General features: G+C 44.7%; 1 long non-coding RNA gene across 1 annotated transcript in view; it reads right to left on the bottom strand.

Annotated features, from left to right (window-relative positions):
- LOC144821873 (uncharacterized) overlaps positions 1–10,508 on the bottom strand; it is a 256,340-nt gene extending 245,832 nt beyond the window's left edge. The window contains exon 1 of the long non-coding RNA XR_013608484.1: positions 10,365–10,508. This is a non-coding gene — a long non-coding RNA (uncharacterized LOC144821873). The remainder of the gene's footprint in view (positions 1–10,364) is intronic.
- Between the last annotated feature and the right edge of the window lie 2,643 nt (positions 10,509–13,151).

The following is a 13,151-nucleotide window of genomic DNA, read 5'->3' as shown; positions in this document are numbered from 1 at the left end:
TAGTGACTTTTGTTTTTCACCCTAACAAGGATTGTGGTTGTTGCTTGATCAGGGTTTTCACCCCTTGAAATTAAATGGCCTCAGTTTCACACCCACAGATGACCTTTTTATTATATAGTCACATAAAGGTAATAATGTGGTTAATATCAATTATAGGCAGGGCAATAGCCACGAGAGGGGCACAGGGGCAGGTCCCTTCTTTATTGTTTTTGTGGGCCCCCATAAAAATAGACAGATTTCCAGTTATTTCATTTCAGTGACAAGACTGGACTGGAAAACCTAATAAAGGGGAATCTCTGGCATTGAGGCTGGTTTGAGCCTCCTCATGCTGCTCACAGGTATCTGATACAATCAATTAAAATGTTGCAGTGGGGCCTGTTTTTCTCACAACCACCGATGCATTTTCACAATTCATTATCTGCTTTAAATGTGCACGTGCAGCATGCATACTATAAGCTGCCCTATAAGCTACATGTTGGGTATGAATCACTGTCTATTTTGCCATTCATAATCTTGTTTTACTCACTCTTACTATGTATTTAGTTTCAACAGGTTTAGTTAATCATGCAAATAAAGACTTAGGGCCTCATTACGATGCAGAGAGACCTCCACCGTCAGGCCATCAGTGGCGGTCCCACCGTCATCGGACCCTACATGACCGCCCACCGCATTATGATGGCGGGCAGATGGAGGGCAGGTGGAGAAAACAACCCCCACACATCCGACGGGCTCAAGAAGCCTGTCAGTGCTTCGTATGGACTGCAATCCCCACAATATTGGCACCGCCATAAGGATTACAATGCCCCTTTCTGCCGGCCGTTTCATGGAGGTTAACCCACCATGAAAAGGCAGGTGAAAAGTGACTTGGGGGCCAATAGCAGGCCCCCATTTTCTCTCCCGCCCTCTGATATGGGCATTGGGGGAACCTATGGTGCTCCCCTACATACCCCCTGCACCATGAGGCAGGCATATGTGCAATGTGTTTATTTTGGAATGCGGCCTGTGCTGCAGGCCGCAGCACACACTGCAATACAAAAATGACAGATTGCGACCGCCTTGAAGGTGATAACATCCTAATCCTGATGACGGGACCGCCGGCAGCTAGTCTATTAGTCCTGTTCCCAACAGGATGGCGGTCGTACGCTCGTACGACCACCATCATAATCAGGTCCTTTCTTACTTACCATGATCTAAATGACTGCCTACCCATTGAGAAATTGGGGCTCAGTGAAATGAGAAGGGAAGTTGGAGAACAATGTCAGCTGAAGTTGAAACCAAATTGCAAAGTGACACTGTGTGCTGCTGTCTGCCTTAGGGTTGAAATGCAAGCCTGGGGGTCTCGCCTGCAGAGATCTCTGTTGGTCAAAACAGAGACCATGAGTTAGTTTGCTTTTTGGTTAACCTGAGGGCTAGCGTAGGTCTGCATCAGGCTGGGGTGAGATGCTCACAAACATAGGTTGATACCTTGTTTTTCTTTAAAACACCCACAAGTCTTTTGAGGTTTGCAGCTAATTTAAGCAACCCCTCCCCCCTTTCAAATTTAAACAAATGATCAGAAGTGCGCTGGCTATCAACGTACCAGCGCATTTTGCCTATTTTGAAAATTGTGACTATCCTTAGGGGCAAACATAATGCAATAGATATATAGTTTTTGTGTTGCTATTGTTTGTATATATTTACGAATTTAATTATCATGAGCTGCAAGTACACAAGAATGAAAACATTCTTCTTGGAAAAGCTGCATAAGAAAATGTTTACCCTCAGCACTGCATAGTAAAATCTCAGGGGTGTTTTGTCTAGTTCTGTTTTACCAGTATTTTCACATTTACTTTAAACTCACTCTTGATGCATTTGTGTCAATAATTTAATATAGTTTTTATCACTGGATTCTTTTCAGATCATTGACTTTCTTGTGTTTTCGGACAAATTATGGAGGTTCTGCAGTGAATCTTACAAAAGAAAATCGGCATATTTATAATGTGTAGAATATTACGTCTGAAAGATTATTATGCCCTGGTGAGAACATGACACATGAATCTGTTCTCAGGACAGGAGTTTGCTGATATTTTATTTGTGGATGAAGAAGACAAAAGAAAATAATGATGCAACATATAATTTTTATATTAGTGCGTGTTCCTAGAGAGGTTTAGGTCTTGCTGGCTTGCAGAGCAGAATTTTGACCCCAGAACCCATGAGCCAGATCCTACAGGGATTCTCTTTCCCCGACATTCTGACTAGAGACTTGTCTCTGATCTCCTAGAATGTTTACGCGAGAGGTTACCTAGCCTTATTTTATATGTCCGTGAATTATGACTGAGATTAAATTTCCAATCTGATTTTCAAAAGCTTTTTTTAATTTAAGATGAATGTCTAATAAATAAAAAGATTTGAAGCTAAAACCCTTTAACTCACAATAACTCTCATTATTTACTCAACAATAAATCTTTAATGGTGTATTGTTTATGTTGATGATTGCTAATCATTTCTCTTCGTCGACCTTCAAAGGTCCATACAATCAGATTGCTCCCAAAGATTGATATACAGGAAACCCAGCTCCGTTTGAGTTGTACAGCTGATTTAAGTGACCCCCATCTAATGTAAACATAAATAATCAGCAGTGTGCTGGGTATCAACACATCAGTTCATTTTGCAAATTGTTGACTATGTCTAAAGGCTAACATAATCCTATGGATATATTGTTTTTCTGTTGCTATTGGTTATATACCTTAATGGATTTAAATATTGTTTGCTGCGAGGACACAAGAATGAAAGTATTCTTCTTGGAAAAACGAAATAGGAAATATTTTTCTCCTCAGCAGTCCATAGTAAAACATTCAGAGGTGTTTTGCCTAGTTCTATTTTACCAGATTTTCCACATTTACTTAAAACATATTCCTGGTGTATCATGTCAACAATTTAATATAGTTTTTATCACTGGATTTTTTTAGATCATTGACTTTCTCGTGTTCCCTGACAAAAACGATGCTGGTGATGTTGGTTTAAAAAAACATGGGGGTATATTATCAAGTAAGGGCGTTACATTATTGCTGCTTTTATCGGCAGGAAACTGCCGATAAAGCGGCGATAATGGGCTTGATAATATTTTATTTATTTTATTTATTTAAGCTTGTATCGCGCACAGCTACCCACAATGGGTTTCCCGGCGCCAGGGATAGACTGTAGAAGAAAGAGGGAGTGTCACCTTGACTTGAGGCCTCAGCCGACTATTGGTCACGCTTAGTAAAGAGCAGGGTCTTCAGAGCCTTACGGAAGCGGAATAAGTTGGTCTCAGATTTTAATGCCAATGGGAGGGAGTTCCAGTACTTAGGACCCAGGGTGGAAAAGGAACGGCCTCCCATTTTTGTCAACTTCCATCTTGGTACTGTGAAATTGCCAGTGTCCGATGACCTTAGTGAGCGCAGGGGTCTGTAGGGCTTTACCAGCCCCTGAACATATACTGGGGCGCTGCCCTGCTTGGCCTTGAACATGTAGCAGAGTGCCTTGAATTTAACACGTTCTGGGATGCTCAGCCAATGGAGGTCGCGCAAGGCGGCAGTGGCTGAGGAGCGTCTGGGGACGTTCTTTAGCAGGCGCGCGGCCGCATTTTGCACCACCTGCAGCACATGTATAGTGGCTTTATCTGCACCCAGGTAATATGCTCTATGAATTTCAATCGAAGTCCATGTTAGATGTCTTCACATCTAACATGGGCTTCGATTGAAGTGAGCCTCTTCCTGACCTCCTGTTAGCAAAGGAACATGATGGGTCAGTGGATGGGTGTGAGAAAGTGCCCTCTTTTTTGCATGGTTGCCCGCACTTTTTGCTGAATTGCTGATGTGCTTTGGCTGAGTGTGCCCTGGGCTCCTGCTAATCAGGTAGCCAGGGCCTATGTCCTTTTCCAAAAACTGCATTGAAGCCTAAACCCAATTGCCATCTCTGGCCACAGGTCAGCCCCTGGTAAATGGTACCACAGGTACCCAGGACACTGTGACCAGAGACGGCCCCTAAGGGCTGCAGCACTTGTTGTTCCACCCTTAGAGGTCCTGTACCTTTACACTCACACACTGCCTTAGCAGGCTGCGTATTTTGGTGCAGAGCAAAGTAAAGGGTCAACATGGCACACATCTCTGTGTGCCATGCCTACAACCCACTGCCCTGACATAGATCAGTCACCCCTCCAGCTGGGTGCCCTATACCAGTGGTGAGGGTACAGGTGCTTGAGCCCTGTACCCCTACAGTGTCTAAGTCAATTCTTAGACACTCCAAATGCAGCGCTGCCATTAAGAGTATATAATGCTGGGAGTTTGTCAGTACAAACTCCACAGCACCATAATGGCTACACTGAAAACTGAGAAGTTTGGTATCAATCTTCTCAGCACATTAAACCCACACTGATGCCAGTGTGGGATTTAATGACAAATGCACACAGAGGGCATCTCAGAGATACCCCCTGAAAACTAACCCACCACTAGTGTCCATGCTGAGGGGCTGCTACCAGCTGCCACCACCAGACATGTTTCAAGACCCATGAGCCTGCTGCTCTCTGGGGGCCTGAAACAATGCACATCCTGGGACGAGGTTCCAAGCCTCCTCCCCCAGGATGGGCAGGGTTCGCGAAGAGGAAGCTTCAAAGGCTTGCCCCCTTTGTGAGCTTCCCAGGCCACTTGCAGCTTTCAGCAACTGGTCCCAACTGGTTCTGACCGCCACATTGGGCGGGAGAACTGGCGGGATAAACAAGTGAGGAAGAGAGGTGTGCCCACCTCTTCCAACTCCACCCCTTAGGTGAGGGAGGCGAGGTAAAGCACAACTCTCAGTTCCCGCCATCTTGCAGATTGGGGGTACTCAGCCAACCAGGGACATGCTCATGCCCCCTCACACTGGAGGGTGGCATAATAGGGGGTGTACCCACCTAAGGAAAGGGACCCATTGGTCCCTGCCTTTTACCTACCTGTTACACCCCTAAATCTAGTATTTAGGGGCAACCCTGAACCTTGCTTCCTTAGACACGAAGAAACTACAAGAAGAAGAAGAAGAAGGACCGAACAGCCGTGCAGCAGCTAACAGGAGGAAGACGCTCACTGACTTGGCCCTAGCCCTAAGGGCCTGTCTCCCTTTTGAACCTGCTCCTGCGAAATCCAGGTGTGTCCTGCAAGTAGCAACCTCAAAAACCCTGGTGGACCTGCCTGCCTTAAAAAAAGGCATTTATCTCCCGGGAACACCGGATTTGTTGATCTGCAACTTCTGGCTCCGGTCGGACACCGCAAAACCACCCCACTCTGCATCCGCCATCCACGGCCCGAGCTCAAGTGGGCAAACACCACGAGGAGGTCACCCCAGTGATCCTGACCTGAGACCCGGTGATCCTGATATGCCTCAAGCCGCCAGCCGATGCCTGCAGCCTAAATCCAGAAGGTCCACCCAACTGTGACGGGGAGCTGATAAGAAGGTCCGACCCCAAAAGGCACCACTGCACCTGACGCCACGACGCCACGACGCCACGACGCCACGACGCCCCACGCCCCACGGCCTTGGGTGGCCAAACCGACAGTGCCTAACAAACCCCTAACTTCCCAACCTACCTCTCGAAGTGTTGGTCGCACCCAGAAGACCTTCGTACCCAAGCCTGCAGTGCCTTTGCAAACCTGAGTTTCCCTTTTGAAAACAACAGGGCACCCGACGTTGAAACAGCACCCTGCACCCAGCTGCCCTAGTGCCGCTGAGGGTGCACCTTTGGTGCTACTTTGTTTCCCTATTTGCCCTGAGCTAAAGTCCAGGAGCTTTGCTCCCACAACAAAGTGGCCTGCTTGCCAGCAGCCACCAACCAGAGGCCCCCTATCCTTCATTGGATAACATAGGGACCTCAGCACTCTGCACCTGGCTGCCCTAGTTCCACTGAGGGTGTAACTAGAGTGCATCCTTGACCCTGGGGGACCCCTGAGTCTTACCCCCAGAACCTCAACTACCACATCCCAAATACTTCCCTCAAAACTGATAACACTATTTTCCTCCAATAATTGAAGGAAATGGTGATTCCATGGTGAGTCCCTGTAGTGTTGTCTTCTCCACCTCGTCGCCAAATTTATGTTATATCCAATCAAATAAAATCCAGGTAGTCCAGAAGAAGGTTGGAAGAAGATTTATTCTTGACAGAAGAACAACACAATAGATCCAACAGGTGTCTCTTTTGATCAGCCTCCACTCAATAACTGAAGACTGGAGCTTCCACGAGATCAAGATTCCACATTGCTAGGTAACAGAAACTATGAAAGATGCAAAGCTTAACTAAAGCTAGGTGACTAATAAGTACTTATATATAAAAGAATATAACGCATTGACAGTTTTTCTGTGAAAAGTTTCTAAGTGTGGAGTTTGAGAAACTAAAGAAATGTTTTAAAATTCCATAATCTAACAAAAACGATTTTACTTACCTGTTTTCAGGAAATTACTCACAGTAGTATCTAGGTATATTACTCTGTTTAAGCCTAGTAATCTCAAAAGGTATTTACCTGCTATTTTACTAAAAAGCCTATTCAAGTCTATGTACTGCATTTACTAAGTATTGCATTTCTCTGCATCCATACTGTAAATCAAACCAAAGTGCATATACAATTATCATTCAAACTGTATTTCAATTACATTACTACTGTAAACTATTTATTGCTTACATGTGCCAGGCTTGCTTGGTTCTAGATAATAAAATAACTAAAAGAATATTTTTTTATACAAAAACAACTGGTCTGAAGTTCAGTCTTTGAGTGTGTGAATTCATTTGCTGACTGAGTATGTACAACAAATGCTTAACACTGTCCTCTGATACTGCCTTACTGCTCAACAACACTACCACAAATAGGGAGTGAGGTGCTATCTAACTTTACCTCTGCCTACTCTGTGCATACCATATCTCACTTTGGTATAGTATATACAGAGCCAGCTTCCTACAATGGGGTAAACCTCTCTCCTACCCTGACCCCAGAGCTGGAGAGGGACTGTTGCCAGGTACTGGGACAGTTTGCCTCCCTGTTCTCCATGACTCAAGGAATCACCACTTGGTGTGACCAAGATGCGGGCACTGGGGACAGTCTACCTGTGAAGCAACATTTTTACAAGGTAGTTGACAAAGTCAGGCTAGCATCAAGGAAGAAGTTTCCAAGATGTTGTCATTACGGGTAATAGAGCCCTCAATCAGCCCCTGGGCTAGCCCAGTGATCTTAGTGCCAAAAGCAGCTGCACCCAGTGACAACCCAGAACTCCGGTTATGTGAGGACTCCCGTGGGCTCAATGCAGTCACCAAGACTGATGTGCACCCCATCCCCAGAGCTGACAAGCTCATTGAGGGGTTGGGAGCTGCCGGTACCTCAGTACATTTGATTTAACGTCTAGGTACTGTCAGTTTGCCTTAACCGATGGGGCAAAGAGAGATCTGGTTTTCAACGCCAAAGGGGCACTACCAGTTCCGAGTCATGCCCGTTGGGTTGAAGAACACCCCTGCCACATTCCAGAGATTGGTCAACCAGGTACTGTCCGGGTTGGAGGAATGTGTTCAGCTTCAGCTGGGAGGACCACTTGCAACACCTCTGTGAAGTGTTGAAGGCTCTGCAAAGGATAGGCCTCATTATCAAGGCTAGTAAGTGCCAGATAGGACATGGGTCTGTGGTGTACTTAGGACACCAGGTAGGGAGCGGCCAAGTGGTGCCCCTTCAAAAAAAGATTGACACCATTCTGGCTCAGGAGCCCTCAAGACTCAAACAGAGGTGAGAGCCTTTTTTGGTATCACTGGGTACTACAGACAGGTTGTCAATGGGTATGGCATAATTGTTGCCCCCTTGACAGAGCTGACTTCAAGACAGCAGTCCAAAAAGGTGATCTGCACTGTCACCTGTCAGACCGCTTTTGATGCCCTGAAATCTGCCATGTGCATGTCTCCCGTGCTTAAGGCACCTGACGTCTCCAAAGAATTGTTGTGCAGACAGATGCTTCAGAGCATGGTGTGGGAGTAGTACTCTCACAATTGAATGACGAGGGCTTGGACCAACCTGTAGCTTTCATCACTAGCAGGCTACTTCCCAGGAACAGAGGTGGAGTGCGATTGAAAGGGAAGTTTTTGCTGTGGTTTGGGCACTGAAGGAGCTAAGACCCTACTTGTTTGGTAATCACTTCCGGGTTCAGATGGACCAAAGGCCCCTCAGATGGTTGATGCAGGTGAGGGGTGAGAACTCAAAACTGTTGAGGTGGTCCATCTCCCTACAGGGAATGGACTTTACGGTGGAACACCGCCCTGGTACAAAACACGCCAATGCTTTTAGGTCTGTCCAGATTCTTCCCCCTTAGTAATGAGAACTTCCAAGAGGGTGAGTAGTTCTCCCCACATTTCAGCTGAAGGGGACACGTGTTAGACTTGGCATCCTTGGTGTGGTTTCCACTGACTTTTGGCCTCTACCTCCTGTGTTTTTCATACTCTGCTGGATTTCATTTTTGCTGGCTTAGATGCTTTGGCCACTGCTGATCAATGTCAAAGTGCTTGTGCTCCTTGTGTAAATTGTTTTTGTGATTGGTTCTCCCTGATTGGCATATTTGATTTACTAGTAGGTCCCTAGTAAAGTACAATTAGTCATGCCAGGGCTTGTAAATCAAATGCTACTAGGGGCCCTGCAGCACTAATTGTGCCACCCACATGAGCAGGCTTGAAAATATGTCTCAGGCCTGTACCTGCAGTGTCTGTGCTCAGTTTGTCAACTGCCATGTTGACGTGGCAAGAACACCTACTTGCCAGGCCCTAACCTTCCCTTTTTCTTACATATAGGATACCCCTATTGAAGGCCCAAGGTACTCCCCAGGCAGGGTGCAGTGTATGTGAAAGGTAGGAGATGTACTGGTGTGAGCAACATGTCCCGATAGTGAAATAATGCCAATTTCATTTTTCATTATTGAAAGGCTATCTTGCCCCATAGGACAGAATGGGGAATGCTTTGTAACATTTTACAAGCATATCTTCCAATAGGGATAAGATAGAAAAATTTAGCTTGATATCCCTGAAGTCAGAATGCAATAACACATCTTTTAGTAAAGATGTTTTTTAAATTGCGTTTTTGAAAATACCACTTTTAGAAAGTAGCTATTTTCTTGTTCAACCATCCTGTGTGCCTCTGCCTGTTTGTAGGTTGACTGTCTGGTTTCACTGTGACAGAGACAGAGGATGTGCATTCCCTGTAGACAGCCTCTGGGGAGCGGTTTGAGGTGTGCCTGTCCCTTCCAGGATGAGTCAGCCCTGAACTGAATAGGCCCTAGCTGCATATAGGGTGGTGGGAAGAGATTGATCTTGCATCTGAACGGAGCCTGTCTCCCTTGCGCGATGCTGCCTCCACCTCCTGTGGTCATGCTGCCCCAGTGAAGGCATAACTGGTTTGAACTGAGCTCAGAGCCCCATGCACAAAGAGAACAAAGACATTTTGTGGTATAAGTTTCAGACCCAAAACCCCAAACTTTTGATCAACTCTGGAATTCAAGAGGACCCTTTGCCAAGAAGAACAGCTGGAGATACTGAAGGAGAAGTACTGCCCCTTTGTTGTGTGCTGTTTAGGGTTGGTCTGCAATTGCTGTTTCTGACAAGGAAAGGATAAGGACTTTGCTGTGTGCTGTGTCCCCTGCTTGAAGGAGATCTCCAAGGGCCTGTGTGTGCAGGCCTCCTGTTCTGAAGTCTCCGGGACACAAAGACTTCACCCCCCAGCTTCCCTGAACTATGCTGAAGTGAGTTCTGATCTGCCAGAGGGTGCCATTGCCAGTTTGGGGCCTCTGGAGATTGATGTTGCTATTCGGGAGCTGGAAGAAAGGTGAACTGCAGAAATCGATGCATAGCTCTTCTTGTGGCGGTTTTCCCGATGCATCTTCCCGGTGCAAGAAGAATTTCCATGCATCGCTGTGCAACTCTGAAAATCAACACAACGCCTGTCATGGCTGCAAGAATTGACCTATCGAGGGATTGCGACTGAAGAGGACCGATGCAGCGCCGCTGTTTTAGCCAGTGTTTTCGTTCTATTTACTATTAGGATAAATAATTTACTCTTTAAGGTAAACGCTTTATCTACTAAAATTTCTATGTGTTCTTTTTCTTCAATGCAATTTCTTCTCTTATACTGCTTTATATTTCTTATCAAAATCTTTATTACCATACTTTTAAACAATAATCTTCATATGTCACTAAATTGTTTTTACCTTAGAGTCAGATGACCTGATTTTTTAGAACATTTTTCACTTTGAACATGACTTACGCCGTTTGATTTCCGAGTTGTTGGTTAAGCTCTCTTTTTATTGAGATAATTTCCTACATTTTTAACACACTGTTTTAAGAAATGCCTCAGTTCTCTTACCAGCAGCTGTTTTTTTCCCCACTATATTCTGTCCATCATCTCCTTTTTTTGTTCTCAGTTTTTTGCCGGTAGTACTGTGTCTTTTGCTTTTTCTTCCTCTGTTCCTTTATTGCAATCGTAAATTCTTCTCTTTGAAGACAAACAGATAGCTGAAAACAAAATGCAAAATACATTTTACATTACATACCTCAAGCAACCTGGGGACATATGTAACATTCCAAATTTCGATCGCAAACGCCGACATTCGTAGAATTTCGGCATTGGCGATCGCAATTTTGCTCAGTGGTATGTATTAAAGAAAAACTGCCTAGCAAAATAAGGAATCGCAAAATTTGGGGTTCCTTATTTTGCCATTGCATTTAAGGAATCGCAAATTGATATTCCTTAAATGCAATGTAAGTAGCACAGAAAAAGTGCAATTTTGCCTTAAGGAATCGCAAATTACCACCAACTTCAAGTTGGTGGTAATTTGCGATTTCTTTGAAAAATTCACTTTTTTGCATTTTTGAAAGTGCCATGTGGTGCACATACATGCCCTTGGGGCATTTATGTGTGCCAGAGGTGCACACATGTACATTTCAGGGGTGCAACAGGGTGTCCTTTTGACACCCTGGCACGCTTGAAATTGCATTCTCAATATGCGATTCCTTAATTGCGAATTGCAATTTGCGAACCGAAATTAAGGAATATATAGGATTCGCAAAATTATTTGCAAATAATAATACATAGCGTTTTGCGATTCTCAAATAGCGATTCTCTACAAATCGCTATGTGAGAATCGCAAAACCAAAGTTTCATACATATGGTCCTAAATCCCTACGTATTTCATTTTATCTGTATTATATTATATTCCATATGTATTAAACATAACAGCTCTACTCCATCTCAAACTACATACTTACTTTCTATGCACATACCACCCTTCCCTAAGGCCTAACTATGGCCTACCTGTGGGGTGACTTACATGTACATCATCCATGCATTTTCAGATCCAGATTGGTATGAACAAGATATTATACCGCCTAAAGTTTCTATGTGAAAAGTGGCAGATTTTTTTACAAGGTTCATGCAATAATTTCTGATGTAAAGCTACCTTTGGTCGTATATAGTCCGCCACAGGATGCTGACTGCTTACAGTGTGGGATTTTCGCCATGTGCCTGAACAATCTAGGTTCCTTTGGGTTGATGAGTGTGAACTGTCTTAGAGCAACAGCCATGTCCATCTCCTAAAGATCTCCTTTAGGTTCGTTACCACCTAGTGCATGGAGGATGTTGGCTGAATACCTGTTCCCCCTGCATTTGTGGCAATTGGTCTTTGGAGGGTCAGGGTCCTGTTCCATGTCTGTTGAAAAAAGCTGTAGTGCTTCTACTCTTGAAAAAAGCAACAGCGGACCCATTGGATATACAGCCCTATCTGCACCAACTTTGGTGAAAAACTACCGTTAATCTTGAAGTAAGCTGGGGCGGCTCGTCCTCAAGAGCAAATAAGTGGACCCCTTCCACCTGCGAGGTCCTACACACTCCAGATACTCGGAGTGAAGACAACTGCGCCTCACTGGCACTGTACATGAAAACACGCCCATTTAAACATGTTTGTGTTTTTATGCATTCTGCCAGTGTGAGTAGCAGCCTCTCTTGCTCATTACAGGAGGAGGAGGGAGTGGGTGGGGCCGAAGCATTCATCTTCAGATTGCTTATGTTTATTGCAATCTGGAGATGCCTGCTTGGATTGCGCATGTGTGAGTGCGTAATTCAGCGACGTCCACTCACACAGGCACAATCTACTGAATTTAATAGCTCTACTGTGCATGTCTTAATCTGCACAGTACACCTGTTAAAATGAGGGGTGTCAGGGCGCAAATCAGTGCATCCCGGCAACCAATTGGAAGACAGACATCACAGCAGGGGCGGGATTCTCATCCCTGTCCCAACTTCTGATAGGGCAGAAATTCCAGCCCTATTAGAAGCTGGGAGAGGACTGCGTTATTGTGTGAACATTTCCATGTGTGTTTTCTGTGATATGTAATGACAATCGGATGTACAGGTACCATCTAGGCCTAACAGGACAGACATTAGCAGCGACTTCCCTATCTCCCCACAAGACCCGTCCAAGTTGTTATTGGAGTTCAAATACAAAAAAGACTGCACGTTTTTCATTATCATGTTTTCTTAGGTCGAGCATTCAAGAGCTCTTGTATATACTTTATTACATATACTTTAGTATGTACTTGTGTGTACTTTCTGGGCTCTGGAGATCAGCCCTAGGACTTGTCTGCTTCTGTTTAGGGACTTTCTTTTCTGTTCAACTGCGTCTGTTTAACTGTCTTGATAGAGAATAACCAGCAGAGGTCAATAAAATACCACAATTACTTTCTGCTGAGGGACTTTCCTTTTTTTAATTTTTCTGGCAACTGCCACTATTTAACTTTCTTGATAGAAAACGACCAGCAGAGGTTAGTAAAATACCAGAATCACTTTAGCATTCTCTAGATTCCAGTTCATAGAAATTGTCTTCCACGAGCACCGTAGACAATAATATTTTTTTCAAACCTTGTATTTCCAGTGATATGACCACTGAAGGCCCTGCTTTTATATTAAAAACAGCGCTTTGGACTACACCATTTCTCACTGACCTCCTACCTGGCGTGTCACACAGCTTGGGGCGTACATTTCCTCCATGTGAAAGAACAGTAGATGTTTCAGTACCCAGGCTAATGTGCTGCATAGCTAAATACATATAAGGTCACAATAAAAGACGACGCTGGTTGATGGGGGACTAATAGGGCT

The sequence above is a fragment of the Lissotriton helveticus genome, chromosome 2_2, assembly GCF_964261635.1.
Source record: "Lissotriton helveticus chromosome 2_2, aLisHel1.1, whole genome shotgun sequence".
NCBI classification, from domain to species: Eukaryota; Metazoa; Chordata; class Amphibia; order Caudata; family Salamandridae; genus Lissotriton; species Lissotriton helveticus.
Note: the sequence above shows the minus strand (reverse complement) of the source record. Positions and strands in the feature narration are given on the sequence as shown.